The following is an 18,582-nucleotide window of genomic DNA, read 5'->3' as shown; positions in this document are numbered from 1 at the left end:
GACGTACAAATATAGACCTAGACTGTTAGATATACTGCATTGTGCATACTTTTATTATTTTTATCGTAAATCATGCTGCTTGACATAGGTCAACAGCTAAGTCAGCACAATTCTTCAAAGGTGTTTTCTGGTCAGTCATGTCAACAATAGGCATATGCTCAGTGAAAGTTTTGCTGAATAGGTAACAAAACTTATGTTGGTAATAGTGTTGAGCGATACCTTCCGATATCGGAAAGTATCGGTATCGGAAAGTATCAGCCGATACCGTCAAAGTATCGGATCTAATCCGATACCGATACCCGATCCCAATGCAAGTCAATGGGACGAAAATATCGGAATTAAACTAAACCCTTTATTTCCTTGTAGGTTAATTCTACATGAAGGAAAACAACTAAGAATAATGTAGGATGTATTGGGGGAGGTGGCGGAGACATTAAAGGCACAGAGGTTTAGCCCAATCAAATAGAATAGCAGGATTTTTATATTTTTTTATGACGTTCGGCGTTAGAAAGATTTTGACTATGTTAATTTTTTATTTATTTTGTCAGATATTGATGTTTCACTACTTCCACGCCCTTCACCTTCTTTTTTACTTCTCCCACACTTTCTTCTTCATTATCCTCATCATCAGCTTCTTTGACATCACCTTCTTCACCTTATTCATCTTCTTCTTCATCTTCTACCTATTATTTTTTTGGTTACATTGTTCATATTCTTTTTATTCAACTATTATCTTCATATTCAACTTCTTCATCATATTCTTATTTGTGACAGGCATTCCCGTAGTTGTTATCTATAAAAGTTTGAAGATTACAACTTCCGTTCTGCCTGTCACAAAAGAGTTACATTTGTCCGCGTTCAGTTTGGCCTGCAGCATCAGGCTTTATCCAGGGGCACCACGAGGAGGAACGGACTCACCCCCATACACTGCTTAGTCTTCTTCTGCTTATAATTTAGATAATATCTTTTGCTCTGATATTTAGTCTTATGCTTAATGTTCTTCTGCTCTTTGTTCTGCAGCCTCTTGTTCTTCTGCTTCTCGGTCTTCCAGGTCGTCGCCGTCTCCAGGGTCGTCGTCTCCGGGGTCGTCGTCATCGGGGTGGTCTTCAGGGTCATCGTCTCCAGGGTCGTCGTCATCTCGGTGGTTGTCATCTCTGGTGTCGTCGTCATCTTAGGGGTGGTCTTCCGGGTCATCGTCTTTAGGGTCTTGAACTTGGAAATGTAGCAGAAGGTACAAGAAGGCTGAGAAAATGCCGAGAAACAGCTGATGGAACTGGAACTCGGATGGCTACCCGAAGGTCCGAGCCAATGGAACTACCGAGGACCAGCTGACGTTACTGGAACCCGGTTACTAAGCAGGAGGTACCCGTGCCTGAAAGCACTACCAAGGACCACCTGACGTTGGTGGAACTCGGATACCCAGAGGGAGGCACCTATGCCAAAGGCTCTGCCCGGAACCAGCTGACGGTACTGGAACCAGGATGGGGAGCAGAAGGTACAAGAGCAAAAGACACTCCCGAGAACCAGCTGACGGTACTGGAACCCGGATGGGTAGCCGAAGGTCCAAGAGCCAATGGAACTACCGAGGACCAGCTGACGTTACTGGAACCAGGTTACTAAGCAGGAGGTACCCGTGCCTGAAAGCACTACCAAGGACCACCTGACGTTGGTGGAACAAGGATACCCAGAGGGATGCACCTAAGCCAAAGGCTCTGCCCGGAACCAGCTGACGGTACTGGAACCAGGATGGGGAGCAGAAGGTACAAGAGCAAAAGACACTGCCGAGAACGAGCTGATGGTACTGGAACCCGGATGGGTAGCCGAAGGTCCAAGAGCCAATGGAACTACCGAGGACCAGCTGATGTTACTGGAACCCGGTTACTAAGCAGGAGGTACCCGTGCCTGAAAGCACTACCAAGGACCACCTGACGTTGGTGGAACTCGGATACCCAGAGGGAGGCACCTAAGCCAAAGGCTCTGCCCGGAACCAGCTGACGGTGCTGGAACCAGGATGGGGACCTATTCAAGCTTGTCTTCCTAGAGCCCCAACTAGCGGTGTTGGAGCAAAGGGTCAGCAGGGGGAGCAGAGTGTAGGCCGAAGCCTGCACTGGCGGCAGCTTTGGGTCTGTTGTGTCTGCGTGGCTGTTGCAGGACACGTTGCCAGCTACACAGCAGGGGAACAGCTGGCGGTGCTGAACCCCACTGACACATTGGCGAGGTGTTTGGCTCTGTGCAGCCAGCACTTCCGGACAGCAACTAACGTTGTTGGAGCCCGGGCTCTGCAGGTGGAGCAGAGTGTAGGCCGAAGCCTAATTGAACAGATTTTAAAGGTAACCTTTAACCCCCCCCTCAGGGGTTACAAACTACAAGAGCCACAGCTTGGGCAGCAGTAATGCTGCACAAGTCAAAGGTTGCTCTTTTAATTTTGCCCCTTGCACACGCAGAAAGAACCACGTATAACATTTAGGCCCTTAAACAGTCAAACTGTTTTGGAGGCGTGAGTTCCCTTCGTAATGAGACACAGCACAGATGTCAAGAATCCCACCTTGGTGCTGGGCGCGGCCTCCTGAGCGTCGTTATTTGCTGCACAGGAGTCTGCGCTGTCGTGTTATCCCGTGGCCTTGCGCTGTTAGCGCTGCCCATCTTCTGACATCATTTAATGTCGGCCGTTGCGGTTCGCGATGCCCATGAATCCCAGCCCCGCAGTGTCTTTACATAGTTAAAACACTGCGGGGCTGGGATTCATGGCCTGGCGCAGTACATATGTTCGCCTCTCACACTCGGGTCCTTACACCTGCTTCAGACTGTGCGGCGTCAGCTGATCCCTTATCGCATGCCACGGCCATGAAGCCGCACAGTCTGAAGAAGGTGGAAGGAGATGAGGGACAGGCGAACATATGCACTGCTCATGCCCATCAATCACACCCTCGCAGTCCAAATAAATAAGACACCGAGGGGCGTTGTGTGGGTCAGGGCAGCCGCAGAGGCGCAGGCAGCCAAACAATGATGCCAGAAGACGGCCAGCGCTACCAAGGGGGTTGCAGCGTGTCATTACAAAGGAAAGTCACACCTCCAGGACGGTTAAATGGTCAAAGAGGACACATTTTAGACGTGTTCAGTTCCACATGTGCAAGGAGAATAAGTTTATGAGCCACCTTGCACACATGCAGCATTACTGCTGTACAAGGTGGCTGGAAAACAAACAAACGCCGGGGGGAGGGGGGACAGGTTCCCTTCAATTTCAGTTCTTGTGTCTGCGTGGCTGTTGCAGGACACGTTGCCGGCTACACAGCAGGGGAACAGCTGGCGGTGCTGAACCCCACTGACACATTGGCTGGTGTTTTTCTCTGTGCAGCTAGCACATCTGGGCCCCAACTGGCGTTGTTAGAGCCCAGGGTCAGCAGGAGGAGGAGAGGGAGCAGAGTGTAGGCCGAAGCCTGCACTGGCGGCAGCTTTGGGTCTGTTGTGTCTGCGTGGCTGTTGCAGGACACGTTGCCGGCTACACAGCAGGGGAACAGCTGGCGGTGCTGAACCCCACTGACACATTGGCGGGTGTTTTTCTCTGTGCAGCTAGCACATCTGGGCCCCAACTGGCGGTGTTAGAGCCCAGGGTCAACAGGAGGAGCAGGGGGAGCGGAGTGTAGGCCGAAGCCTAATTGAACCAATTTCAAAGGTAACCTTTAACCCCCCCTCAGGTGTTACAAACTAGAAGAGCTACAGCTTATGCAGCAGTAGTGCTGCACAAGTCAAAGGTTGCTCTTTTAATTTTGCTCCTTGCACACGCTGAATGAAACACGTATAACATTTAGCCCTTTATACAGTCAAACTGTGTTGGAGGCGAGAGTTCCCTTCGTAATGAGACGCAGCACAGATGTCAAGAATCCCACCTTGGTGCTGGGCGCGGCCTCCTGAGCGTCGTTATTTGCTGCACAGGAGTCTGCGCTGTCGTGTTATCCCGTGGCCTTGCGCTGTTAGCGCTGCCCATCTTCTGACATCATTTAATGTCGGCCGTTGCGGTTCGCGATGCCCATGAATCCCAGCCCCGCAGTGTCTTTACATAGTTAAAACACTGCGGGGCTGGGATTCATGGCCTGGCGCAGTACATATGTTCGCCTCTCACACTCGGGTCCTTACACCCGCTTCAGACTGTGCGGCGTCAGCTGATCCCTTATCGCATGCCACGGCCATGAAGCCGCACAGTCTGAAGAAGGCGGAAGGAGATGAGGGACAGGCGAACATATGCACTGCTCATGCCCATCAATCACACCCTTGCAGTCCAAATAAATAAGACACCGAGGGGCGTTGTGTGGGTCAGGGCGGCCGCAGAGGCGCAGGCAGCCAAACAATGATGCCAGAAGACGGCCAGCGCTACCAAGGGGGTTGCAGCGTGTCATTACAAAGGAAAGTCACACCTCCGGGACGGTTAAATGGTCAAAGAGGACACATTTTAGACGTGTTCAGTTCCACATGTGCAAGGACAATAAGTTTATGAGCCACCTTGCACACATGCAGCATTACTGCTGTACAAGGTGGCTGGAAAACAAACAAATGCCTGGGGGAGGGGGGACAGGTTCCCTTCAATTTCAGTTCTTGTGTCTGCGTGGCTGTTGCAGGACACGTTGCTGGCTACACAGCAGGGGAACAGCTGGCGGTGCTGAACCCCACTGACACATTGGCTGGTGTTTTTCTCTGTGCAGCTAGCACATCTGGGCCCCAACTGGCGTTGTTAGAGCCCAGGGTCAGCAGGAGGAGGAGAGGGAACAGAGTGTAGGCCGAAGCCTGCACTGGCGGCAGCTTTGGGTCTGTTGTGTCTGCGTGGCTGTTGCAGGACACGTTGCCGGCAACACAGCAGGGGAACAGCTGGCGGTGCTGAACCCCACTGACACATTGGCGAGGTGTTTGGCTCTGTGCAGCCAGCACTTCCGGACAGCAACTAGCGGTGTTGGAGCCCGGGCTCTGCAGGTGGAGCAGAGTGTAGGCCGAAGCCTAATTGAACCGATTTTAAAAGTAACCTTTAACCCCCCCTCAGGGGTTAAAAACTACAAGAGCCACAGCTTGGGCAGCAGTAATGCTGCACAAGTCAAAGGTTGCTCTTTTAATTTTGCTCCTTGCACACGCTGAAAGGAACACGTATAACATTTAGGCCCTTACACAGTCAAACTGTTTTGGAGGCGTGAGTTCCCTTCGTAATGAGACGCAGCACAGCTGGCAAAAATGCCACCTTGGTGCTTTGCGCGGCCTCCTGAGCATCGTTATTTGTTGCACAGGAGTCTGCGCTGTCGTGTTATCCCTTGGCCTTGCGCTGTTAGCGCTGCCCGTTTTCTGACATCATTTAATGTCGGCCGGTGCGGTTCGCGATGCCCATGAATCCCAGCCCCGCAGTGTCTTAACATTGTTAAAACACTGCGGGGCTGGGATTCATGGCCTGGCACAGTACATATGTTCGCCTCTCGCTTGGGTTCTTACACCTGCTTCAGACTATGCGGTGTCAGCTGATCCCTTATCGCATGCCACGGCCATGAAGCCGCACAGTCCGAAGAAGGCGGAAGGAGATGAGGGACAGGCGAAGAAATGCACCGTTCATGCCCGTCAATCACACCCTCGCAGTCCAAATAAATAAGACACCGAGGGGCGTTGTGTGGGGCAAGGCGGCCGCAGAGGCGCAGCCAGCCAAACAATGATGCCAGAAGACGGGCAGCGCTACCAAGGAGCTTGTTGCGTGTCAATACAAAGGAAAATCACACCTGAGGGACGTTTTAATGGTCGCAGAGGACTCATTTTAGACGTGTTCAGTTCCACATGGGCAAGGAGAATAAGTTTCTGAGCCACCTTGCACACCTGCAGCATTACTGCCGTACAAGGTGGCTGTAAACCATAGAAACACCTGGGGGAGGGGGGACAGGTTCCCTTCAATTTCAGTTCTTGTGTCTGCGTGGCTGTTGCAAGACACGTTGCCGGCTACACAGCAGGGGAACAGCTGGCGGTGCTGAACCTCACTGACACATTGGCGGGTGTTTTTCTCTGTGCAGCTAGCACATCTGGGCTCCAACTGGCGGTGTTAGAGCCCAGGGTCAGCAGGAGGAGCAGGGGGAGCGGAGTGTAGGCCGAAGCCTGCACTGGAGCAAGTTGAAAGGGAACCTTTAACCCCCCCAGGCGTTTGTAGCTGAAAGAGCCATCGTGTACAGCACTAATGCTGGAAAAGTTAAACTTAGCTCTTTTAATTATGGTCCTTGCACATGCTGAACCTAACACTTATGAAATGTGTCCCCTCCTACCGTTATACCGTCCGGTAGGTGGAACTTTCCTTTGTCATGTGACGCAGCACAGCCGTCATTCTTACCCCCTTGGCGCCGTGCGCCGCCTCCTCAGCGTTGTTTGAATCAGTCCCGGAGCCTGCGCTGTTAGGTTAGCCCTTGGCCATGCACACATTTTGCGCTGCCCGTCTTCTGACATCATTTGGTGTCAGACTGGCTGCGCCTGTGCGGCTGCGCTGGCCGAGATCCCGCCTCGCAGTGTCATCTAATGTAATCCCACCGCGGGCCTGGGATCCGTGGCCATGCACAGTGCATATCCTCGCCTCTCACTCCCCTCCCTACAGCTTCTTCAGACTGTGCGGTGTCACGGCCGTGGCATGCTATTAGGGATCAGCTGACACCGCACAGTCTGAAGAAGGCGTAGGGAGATGAGTGAGAGGCGGAGGTTCAGATATGCACTGCGCATGTCCATGGATCTCAGGCCCCCAGTGGGATTAAATCAGAAGACACTGCGAGGCGGGATCTCGGCCAGCGCGGCCGCACAGGCGCAGCCAGCCTGACACCAAATGATGTCAGAAGACGGGCAGCGCAAAATGTGTGCATGGCCAAGGGCTAACCTAACAGCGCAGGCTCCGGGACTGATTCAAACAACGCTGAGGAGGCGGCACACGGCGCCAAGGGGGTAAGAATGACGGCTGTGCTGCGTCACATGACAAAGGAAAGTTCCACCTACCGGACGGTATAACGGTAGGAGGGGACACATTTCATAAGTGTTAGGTTCAGCATGAGCAAGGAGCACCACGAAAAGAGGCACTTTTTCCCTTTGCATCATTACTGCTGCACAAGGTGGCTCCTTCAGTAACAAACGCCTGGGGTTGGGGGACAGGTTCCCTTAAATTTAACTTGTTGTGCCTGCGTGGCGGTCGCAGTACACGTTGCCGTATACACAGCAGGGGAACAGCTGGCGGTGCTGAACCCCACTAACACATTGGCGAGGTGTTTGGCTCTGTGCGGACAGCACTTCTGGACAACAACTAGCGGTGTTGGAGCCCAGGGACAGGAGGAGGAGGTGGAGGATATAGGAGGGATTGCCACACACACAGCAGGGGAGCAGCAGGCATTACTGAACCCCACTAACACATTGGCGAGGTGTTTGGCTCTGTGCGGACAGCACTTCTGGACAACAACTAGCGGTGTTGGAGCCCAGGGACAGGAGGAGGAGGAGGTGGAGGAGATAGGAGGGATTGCCACACACACAGCAGGGGAGCAGCAGGCATTACTGAACCCCACTAACACATTGGCGAGGTGTTTGGCTCTGTGCGGACAGCACTTCTGGACAACAACTAGCGGTGTTGGAGCCCAGGGACAGGAGGAGGAGGAGGTGGAGGAGATAGGAGGGATTGCCACACACACAGCAGGGGAGCAGCAGGCATTACTGAACCCCACTAACACATTGGCGAGGTGTTTGGCTCTGTGCGGACAGCACTTCTGGACAACAACTAGCGGTGTTGGAGCCCAGGGACAGGAGGAGGAGGTGGAGGAGATAGGAGGGATTGCCACACACACAGCTGGGGAACAGCTGACGTTACTGAACCCCAATAACAGAGGAGCGACTGTTGGGACTGTGCGGACAGCACTTCTGGACAGCAACTAGCGGTGTTGGAGCCCAGGGACAGGAGGAGGAGGAGGTGGAGGAGATAGGAGGGATTGCCACACACACAGCAGGGGAGCAGCAGGCATTACTGAACCCCACTAACACATTGGCGAGGTGTTTGGCTCTGTGCGGACAGCACTTCTGGACAACAACTAGTGGTGTTGGAGCCCAGGGACAGGAGGAGGAGGTGGAGGAGATAGGAGGGATTGCCACACACACAGCAGGGGAGCAGCAGGCATTACTGAACCCCACTAACACATTGGCGAGGTGTTTGGCTCTGTGCGGACAGCACTTCTGGACAGCATCTAGCGGTGTTGGAGCCCAGGGACAGGAGGAGGAGGAGGTGGAGGAGATAGGAGGGATTGCCACACACACAGCTGGGGAACAGCTGACGTTACTGAACCCCAATAACAGAGGAGCAACTGTTGACTGTGCGTACAGCACTACCAGGCAACAACTAGCGGTGTTGGAGCCCAGGGACAGCAGGAGAAGCAGAGGAACACAATGTAGGCCGAAGCCTGATTGGAGAAAGTCGAAAGGGAACCTTTAACCCCCCCCCAAGGCGTTTGTAGCTGAAAGAGCCAGCTTGTGCAGCACAAAAGATGCAAAAGGAAAAGGTGGCTCTTTTCATTATGCTCCTTGCAAACACAGAACTAAACACTTATAAAATGTGTCCCCTGAAACCGTGAGACCGTCCCAGAGGTGGGACTTTCCTTCGTAATATGACGCAGCACAGCTGTCATTCCTACCCCCTTGGCGCCGTGCCCCGGCTCCTCAGCGTTGTTTGATTCCGTCCCAGAGCCTGCGCTGTTATGTTATCCCTTGGCCAGGCACACTTAGCGCTGCCCATCTTCTGACATCATTTGGTGTCAGGCTGGTTGCGCCTGTGCGGCCGCGCTGGCCGAGAGCCCGACTCGCAGTGTCGTCTAATGTAATCCCACCGTGGGCCTGGGATCCGTGGCCATGCGCAGTGCATATCCTCGCCTCTCACTCCCCTCCCTACGGCTTCTTCAGACTGTGCAGCGTCACGGCCGTGGCATGCTATTAGGGATCAGCTGATGGCGCACAGTCTGAAGAAGGCGTAGGGAGATGAGTGAGAGGCGGAGGTTCAGATATGCACTGCGCATGTCCATGGATCTCAGGCCCCTAGTGGGATTAAATCAGAAGACAATGTGAGGCGGGCTCTCGGCCAGCGTGGCCGCACAGGCGCAGCCAGCCTGACACCAAATGATGTCAGAAGATGGGCAGCGCTAAGTGTGCCTGGCCAAGGGATAACATAACAGCGCAGGCTCCGTGACGGAATCAAACATCGCTGAGGAGCCGGGGCACGGCGCCAAGGGGGTAGGAATGACAGCTGTGCTGCGTCATATTACGAAGGAAAGTCCCACCTCAGGGACGGTTTTACGGTATCAGTGGACAGATTTTATAAGTGTTAAGTTCTGCGCGTGCAAGGAGCTAAACAAAAATAGCTTCCTTTTCCTTGTGCAGCATTACTGCTGCACAAGGTGGCTCTTTCAGTAACAAACGCCTTGGGGGGGGGGGACAGGTTCCCTTACATTTCAGTTGTTGTGTCAGTGTGGCGGTCGCAGGACACATTGCCACAAGTTAGCTGGATACGGGTGGAAAGTCACTAATAGGAATTATTAGAAAAAATGTGCAGCAGCCTGCACTACTTAAAAAAAAAAAAAAAAATAACAAAGAACAGTATGAGGCAATGAACCACCCTCCCTGAACTGAATACAACCAGCTATGGATGGCCTATGGCTGCACTCAGACTAGAGAGTGGGCTGCACTGACACACACACACACACACACACACACACACAGACCTTGCAGATCGCTGTGAAAACAGCGCTACAAGGCAAAAGCAAGGTGATTAGTAGGTGAACACAGCGGTTGCTAAATTAGCCTTGGAAAAGAACAATTAAGCAAATCGCTATCTCAAAACTGGCCCTCAGTCAGCAAACAGCGTCCTGTCACTAACTGAATTCACAACAGAGTGAGCACAAAATGGCGCCAGCGACTTTTAAACTGCATCATGACATCATTTCAGCAGCCAATCACAGCCTTGCCAGTAGTTTCATGCCCTCCATGCTAAACAGGATGTGCCCACACTTGGAATCATTCTCATTGGCTGATTTCAGTAAAATTTGTGCAGTTTGAATCCTGGGAACTTCCGATTCCGGTATCCGATACGCGGCAAGTATCGGATCTCGGTATCGGAATTCCGATACCGCTAAGTATCGGCCGATACCCGATACTTGCGGTATCGGAATGCTCAACACTAGTTGGTAATAGACCAATTTGGACTTACTTTCATTTTGCTTTTATAATAGGGCCTCAAACTGTGGCTACGGAATAGTCATCCCATTGCTTGAAGTGTTGTGAATTGGATTATTTGGCTCCCTCTTGTGGTCACTAGCGACATGACACTTTGAGTTTCTTTCCCCAGCTTGGTACCCACCTGGCTCGTTAGTCCAGGGGTGTTGCTATTTAAGCTTCCTGGATTTTCAGTCTGGTGCCTGGCATCGTTGTAATCAGTTCCTTTCTGTTTGCTCCTGTCTGCTGGTCCTGGTTCTTGCAAAATAAGCTAAGTCCTGCTTCCTTGTTTTTTGGTTATTTGCATTGCTCTTATTTTTTGTCCAGCTTGCACTAAATGTGATTCCTGATTTTGCTGGAAGCTCTAGGGGGCTGATATTCTCCCCCCGGGCCGTTAGTCGGTTCGGGGGTTCTTGAATATTCAGCGTGGAAATTTTGATAGGGTTTTTGCTGACCGTATAAGTCATCTTACTATATTCTGCTATTAGTCAGTGGGCCTCTCGTTGCTAAAAACCTAGTTCATTCTTACGTTTGTCTTTTCTTCTTACCTCACCGTTATTATTTGTTGGGGGCTTGTATCCAACTTTTGGGGTCTTTTCTCTGGAGGCAAGAAAGGTCTATCTTTTCCCTTCTAGGGTTAGTTAGTTCTCCGGCTGGCGCGAGACGTCTAGAACCAACGTAGGTACGTTCCCCGGCTGCTGCTATTTGTGGTGCTAGGATCAGGTATACGGTCAGCCTAGTTACCACTGCCCTATGAGCTGTTTTTTTGTGTTTGCAGACTTGGTAATAACTTCTGACACCCTCTGCCATTGGGGTCATAACAGTATGCCAGGCCGAAGGTGAATGTTTAATGCATTGCAGAAGTGGGATAATAAGAAAGGAAATTCTGAGTTTGTTTTTTTTTTTTTCTCTCTTTCTTCCTCCCCTTTACCTCTGAGTGGCTTGAGCTTGCTGCAGACATGAATGTCCAGACTTTGATTACTAGTGTGGATCAGCTTGCTGCTCGTGTGCAGGGCATTCAAGATTTTGTTACCAGTAGTCCTATGTCTGAACCTAAAATACCTATTCCTGAACTGTTCTCTGGAGACCGATTTAAGTTTAGGAATTTCAGGAATAATTGTAAATTGTTTCTATCTCTGAGACCCCGTTCGTCTGGAGACTCAGCTCAGCAAGTTAAAATTGTTATCTCTTTCTTGCGGGGCGACCCTCAGGATTGGGCCTTCTCGTTAGCGCCAGGAGATCCGGCATTGGCAAATATTGATGCGTTTTTTCTGGCGCTCGGGTTGCTTTACGAGGAACCCAATCTTGAAATTCAGGCAGAAAAAGCCTTGCTGGCTATCTCTCAGGGCCAGGATGAAGCTGAAGTGTATTGCCAAAAATTTCGGAAATGGTCCGTGCTTACTCAGTGGAATGAGTGTGCTCTGGCCGCAAATTTCAGAAATGGCCTTTCTGAAGCCATTAAGAATGTGATGGTGGGTTTCTCCATTCCTACAAGTCTGAATGATTCCATGGCGCTGGCTATTCAAATTGACCGGAGTTTGCGGGAGCGCAAAGCCGCTAATCCTCTGGTGGTGTTGTCTGAACTAACACCTGATTTAATGCAATGTGGTAGAATTCAGACTAGAAATGAGCGGAAAAATCATAGACGTCAGAATGGGTTGTGTTTTTACTGTGGTGATTCTACACATGTTATATCAGCATGCTCTAAACGCCTAACAAGGGTTGTTAGTCCTGTCGCCATTGGTAATTTGCAACCTAAATTTATTTTGTCTGTGACTTTAATTTGCTCATTGTCGTCCTACCCTGTTATGGCGTTTGTGGATTCAGGTGCTGCCCTGAGTCTTATGGATCTGTCATTTGCCAAGCCCTGTGGTTTTGTTCTTGAGCCATTGGTAAATCCTATCCCTCTTAGAGGTATTGATGCTACGCCATTGGCGGAAAATAAGCCGCAGTTTTGGACACAGGTAACCATGTGCATGACTCCTGAACATCGGGAGGTGATTCGTTTTCTTGTTCTGCATAAAATGCATGATTTGGTCGTTTTGGGTCTGCCATGGTTACAGACCCATAATCCAGTCTTGGATTGGAAGGCAATGTCTGTGTCAAGTTGGGGCTGTCAGGGAATTCATGGTGATTCCCCGCCGGTGTCTATTGCTTCCTCTACTCCTTCGGAAGTTCCTGAGTATTTGTCTGATTATCAGGATGTATTCAGCGAGTCCAGGTCCAGTGCTCTTCCTCCTCATAGGGACTGTGACTGCGCTATAGATTTGATTCCAGGTAGTAAATTTCCTAAGGGAAGATTATTTAATCTGTCTGTACCTGAGCATACCGCAATGCGTTCGTATATCAAGGAGTCTCTGGAGAATGGGCATATCCGTCCATCCTCTTCCCCTCTTGGTGCGGGATTCTTTTTTGTGGCCAAGAAGGACGGATCTTTGAGACCTTGTATAGACTATCGGCTTCTGAATAAAATCACTGTTAAATTTCAGTATCCTTTGCCTCTGTTGTCGGACTTGTTTGCCCGGATTAAGGGTGCCAAGTGGTTCACCAAGATAGATCTTCGTGGTGCGTACAACCTTGTGCGCATTAAGCAAGGAGATGAATGGAAATCTGCATTTAATACGCCCGAAGGTCATTTTGAGTACTTGGTGATGCCTTTTGGGCTCTCTAATGCTCCTTCAGTGTTTCAGTCCTTTATGCATGATATCTTCCGGAAGTATCTGGATAAATTTATGATTGTTTATCTGGATGATATTCTGTTTTTTTCTGATGATTGGGACTCCCATGTAAAGCAGGTCAGGATGGTGTTTCAGGTTTTGCGTGAGAATGCTTTGTTTGTTAAGGGCTCAAAGTGTCTCTTTGGAGTACAGAAGGTTCCCTTTTTGGGTTTTATTTTTTCCCCTTCTGCGGTGGAGATGGACCCAGTCAAGGTCCGAGCTATTCATGATTGGACTCAACCCACGTCAGTTAAGAGTCTTCAGAAGTTCTTGGGTTTTGCTAACTTCTACCGTCGTTTTATCGCTAACTTCTCTAGCGTTGTTAAACCTTTGACGGATATGACCAAAAAAGGTTCTGATGTTGCTAACTGGGCTCCTGCAGCCGTGGAAGCTTTCCAAGAGTTGAAGCGCCGGTTTACTTCGGCGCCTGTTTTGTGCCAGCCTGATGTCTCACTTCCCTTTCAGGTTGAAGTGGATGCTTCTGAGATCGGGGCAGGGGCCGTTTTGTCGCAGAGAGGCCCTGGTTGCTCTGTAATGAGACCATGTGCTTTTTTTTCTAGAAAGTTTTCGCCTGCTGAGCGGAATTATGATGTTGGCAATCGGGAGTTGTTGGCCATGAAGTGGGCATTTGAGCAGTGGCGTCATTGGCTCGAGGGTGCTAAGCATCGTGTGGTGGTCTTGACTGATCACAAAAATCTGATGTATCTCGAGTCTGCTAAACGCCTGAATCCTAGACAGGCCCGTTGGTCATTGTTTTTCTCCCGTTTTGATTTTGTGGTCTCGTATTTACCAGGTTCAAAGAATGTGAAGGCTGATGCTCTTTCAAGGAGCTTTGTGCCTGACTCTCCTGGAGTCTCAGAGCCAGCTGGTATTCTTAAAGAGGGAGTAATCTTGTCAGCCATTTCTCCAGATCTGCGACGTGTGTTGCAGAGATTTCAGGCTGGTAGACCTGACTCTTGTCCACCTGACAGACTGTTTGTTCCTGATAAATGGACCAGCAGAGTCATTTCCGAGGTTCATTCCTCGGTGTTGGCAGGGCATCCGGGGATTTTTGGCACCAGAGATTTGGTGGCTAGGTCCTTTTGGTGGCCTTCCTTGTCACGGGATGTGCGGTCATTTGTGCAGTCCTGTGGGACTTGTGCTCGAGCTAAGCCTTGCTGTTCTCGTGCCAGCGGGTTGCTCTTGCCCTTGCCTGTCCCGAAGAGGCCTTGGACACACATTTCCATGGATTTCATTTCAGATCTTCCGGTGTCTCAGGGCATGTCTGTCATCTGGGTGGTATGTGATCGCTTTTCCAAGATGGTCCATTTGGTGTCTTTGCCTAAGCTGCCTTCCTCTTCCGATCTGGTTCCTTTGTTCTTTCAGAATGTGGTTCGTTTGCACGGCATTCCTGAGAATATCGTGTCTGACAGAGGATCCCAGTTTGTTTCCAGGTTCTCGCGATCCTTTTGTGCTAAGATGGGCATTGATTTGTCGTTTTCGTCTGCCTTTCATCCTCAGACTAATGGCCAAACGGAGCGATCAAATCAGACTCTGGAGGCTTATTTGAGGTGTTTTGTTTCTGCAGATCAGGATGATTGGGTGACCTTCTTGCCATTGGCTGAGTTTGCCCTTAATAATCGGGCTAGTTCCGCTACTTTGGTTTCGCCATTTTTCTGCAACTCTGGTTTTCATCCTCGTTTTTCCTCGGGACATGTTGAGCCCTCTGACTGTCCTGGGGTGGATTCTGTGGTGGATAGGTTGCAGCGGATCTGGAATCATGTGGTGGACAACTTAAAGTTGTCACAGGAGAAGGCTCAGCGTTTTGCCAACCGCCGCCGCGGTGTGGGTCCCCGACTTCGTGTTGGGGATTTGGTGTGGCTGTCTTCTCGGCTTGTTCCTATGAAGGTCTCCTCTCCTAAATTTAAGCCTCGCTTCATCGGTCCTTATAAGATTTTGGAAATCCTTAATCCAGTGTCCTTTCGCTTGGATCTTCCGGTGTCGTTTGCCATTCACAATGTGTTCCATAGGTCTTTGTTGCGGCACTACGTTGTGCCTGTGGTTCCTTCTGTTGAGCCTCCTGCTCCGGTGTTGGTTGAGGGCGAGTTGGAGTATGTGGTGGAGAAGATCTTGGATTCTCGTCTCTCCAGACGCAGGCTTCAGTATCTGGTCAAGTGGAAGGGCTATGGTCAGGAGGATAATTCCTGGGTGGTCGCCTCTGATGTTCATGCGGACGATTTGGTTCGTGCCTTTCACGCTGCTCATCCTGATCGTCCTGGTGGTCTTGGTGAGGGTTCGGTGACCCCTCCTTAAGGGGGGGTACTGTTGTGAATTGGATTATTTGGCTCCCTCTTGTGGTCACTAGCGACATGACACTTTGAGTTTCTTTCCCCAGCTTGGTACCCACCTGGCTCGTTAGTCCAGGGGTGTTGCTATTTAAGCTTCCTGGATTTTCAGTCTGGTGCCTGGCATCGTTGTAATCAGTTCCTTTCTGTTTGCTCCTGTCTGCTGGTCCTGGTTCTTGCAAAATAAGCTAAGTCCTGCTTCCTTGTTTTTTGGTTATTTGCATTGCTCTTATTTTTTGTCCAGCTTGCACTAAATGTGATTCCTGATTTTGCTGGAAGCTCTAGGGGGCTGATATTCTCCCCCCGGGCCGTTAGTCGGTTCGGGGGTTCTTGAATATTCAGCGTGGAAATTTTGATAGGGTTTTTGCTGACCGTATAAGTCATCTTACTATATTCTGCTATTAGTCAGTGGGCCTCTCGTTGCTAAAAACCTAGTTCATTCTTACGTTTGTCTTTTCTTCTTACCTCACCGTTATTATTTGTTGGGGGCTTGTATCCAACTTTTGGGGTCTTTTCTCTGGAGGCAAGAAAGGTCTATCTTTTCCCTTCTAGGGTTAGTTAGGTCTCCGGCTGGCGCGAGACGTCTAGAACCAACGTAGGTACGTTCCCCGGCTGCTGCTATTTGTGGTGCTAGGATCAGGTATACGGTCAGCCTAGTTACACTGCCCTATGAGCTGGTTTTTTGTGTTTGCAGACTTGGTAATAACTTCTGAGACCCTCTGCCATTGGGGTCATAACATTGAAGTTAACAATATTCCTGCCATCTCCCAAGCATTCCAACATGTAGCTTGCCATGCTGGCCAGCAAGGCTGAAAACACCATTGGTTAATTTTCATCACCTTGCTGCAACAGTTGGTTGTCATATCCAGGGTCAACATTTTCACTCTATCAGCCTCATCCCCTTCCTGTTTAAAGTCTATGTCCCCCTCTACATCCATCTGCTGCTGCTCTTCCTCTTTCTTCTTCTCCAAATCCTGCAGCATGTAACACTGTCCTTGAGGTCCCCAAAAAACACATTACGGCAATGAACAGGCGCAACTTGCTGTTTTTCCACCATACTTTCTTGCATTCTGGTAAGCGTTTTTCCAAGACAAATGCAAGGGGATGACATAATTGATTCCACATGTTTCACTACTGACAAATTTTGTCACGTCTTCGAAAGGCTTAAGTAGGAGACACTGCAGTTTGTGTTATGATCCTTAGTGGCTTAGGATCACAAATCTGACCAGCTAAGTAGGAGAACATAGGACGAGCTCTGGGGATGTGGTAACTGGACTGACCGCAACCCTGATCCTAACCGCACACACTATAGGCAGCCGTGGAACGTACCAAAAATTCCTAGACGTCTCTTCACAGCCTGAGAAACTGGCTACCCCTAGAGAGAAATTAAAGCCTCACTTGCCTTAGAGAAATAACCCCAAAGTTTAGAACAGCCCCCCACAAATAATAACGGTGAGTTAAGGAGAAGGCACAAACGTAGAAATCAAAACAGGTTCAGCAAAAGAGGCCCACTAATCACTGAATAGGAAAAGGATAGCAAGAATCTGTGCGGTCAGTAAAAAACCCTATGCAAAAAACATCCACGCAGAGAATGCAAGAACCCCCACACCAACTAACGATGTGAGGGGAGAAACTCTGCACCCCAGAGCTACCAGAAAGCAAAAGATCACATATTAACAAACTGGACAGAACTCATCGTATACTGAGAAACATATAGAACACAGATGAGCAAAAATGAACGAGCAAACTTAGCTTCTCTTGGAGAGACTGAAAACGAATGAAGTCAGGAGAAATCAGAAGCACACTGAATACAACGACAGCAGGCAAAAAATGAATGTCCAGGTGAGCTAAATAGGAAACCTGACTAGCAGGTAACGAGGCAGCTGATCCCAGCCACAGACCCGCAGAATGACAAAAGAGCCACCAGAGGGAGCCCAAAGACAAACTCACATAGTACCACTCACAACCACCGGAGGGAGTCCGAGAACAGAGTTCACAACAGTACCCCCCCTTGAGGAGGGGTCACCGAACCCTCACGAGAGCCTCCAGGGCGATCAGGATGAGCCTCATGGAAGGCATGAACCAAATCGGCCACATGAACATCAGAGGCGACAACCCAGGAATTATCCTCCTGACCATAGCCCTTCCACTTAACCAAGTACTGAAGCCTCCGTCTTGAAACATGAGAATCCAAGATCTTCTCCACTCCGTACTCCAATTCTCCCTCCACCAGCACCGGAGCAGGAGGATCAACCGAAGGAACCACAGGCACCACATACCTCCGCAACAAAGACCTATGGAACACATTATGATGACAAACGATGCTGGGAGGTCCAAACGAAATGACACAGGGTTGAGAATTTCCAAAGTTTTATAAGGACCGATGAATAGGAACATAACGAGAAGACAACCACACCTAATCCCCCACACGGAGTCGGGGACCCACACAGCGACGATGGTTAGCAAAGCGCTAAGCCTTCTCTTGTGACAATGTCAAATTGTCCACCACATGGTTCCAAATCTGCTGCAACCTATCCACCACAGAATCCACCCCAGGACAGTCAGAAGGCTCAACCTGACCCGAGGAAAAACGAGGATGAAAACCAGAATTGCAAAAGACAGGCGAAACCAAAGTAGCAGAACTGGCCCGATTATTAAGGGCAAACTCGGCCAATGGCAAAAAAGTCACCCAGTCATCCTGATCAGCAGAAACAAAACATCTTAAATAAGTTTCCAACGTCTGATTAGTTCGCTCGGTTTGGCCATTCGTCTGAGGATGGAAGGCCGACGAAAAAGATAAATCAATGCCCATCTTAGCACAAAAGGACCGCCAAAATCTGGACACAACCTGGGATCCTCTGTCAGACACAATGTTTTCAGGTATGCCGTGCAAACGAACCACATTCTGAAAAAAAAAAAAAAATCGGAGGAGGAAGGCAACTTAGGCAAGGGCACCAAATGGACCATTTTAGAAAAATGATCACAAACCACCCAGATGACAGACATTCTCTGAGAGACCGGAAGATCCGAATTAAAATCCATGGAAATATGCGTCCAAGGCCTCTTCGGAACCGGCAAGGGCAAAAGCAATCCACTGGCACGAGAACAACAAGGCTTAGCCCGAGCACAAATCCCACAGGACTGCACAAAGGAACGCACATCCCGCGACAAGGAAGGCCACCAGAAAGACCTAGCCACCAAATCTCTGGTACCAAATATCCCAGGATGACCCGCCAACACCGAAGAATGAACCTCGGAAATAACTCTGCTGGTCCATCTATCTGGGACAAACAGTCTCTCTGGTGGGCAACGGT

The sequence above is a fragment of the Ranitomeya variabilis genome, chromosome 8, assembly GCF_051348905.1.
Source record: "Ranitomeya variabilis isolate aRanVar5 chromosome 8, aRanVar5.hap1, whole genome shotgun sequence".
Classification (NCBI taxonomy): Eukaryota; Metazoa; Chordata; class Amphibia; order Anura; family Dendrobatidae; genus Ranitomeya; species Ranitomeya variabilis.
This window is presented reverse-complemented; position numbering follows the sequence as displayed.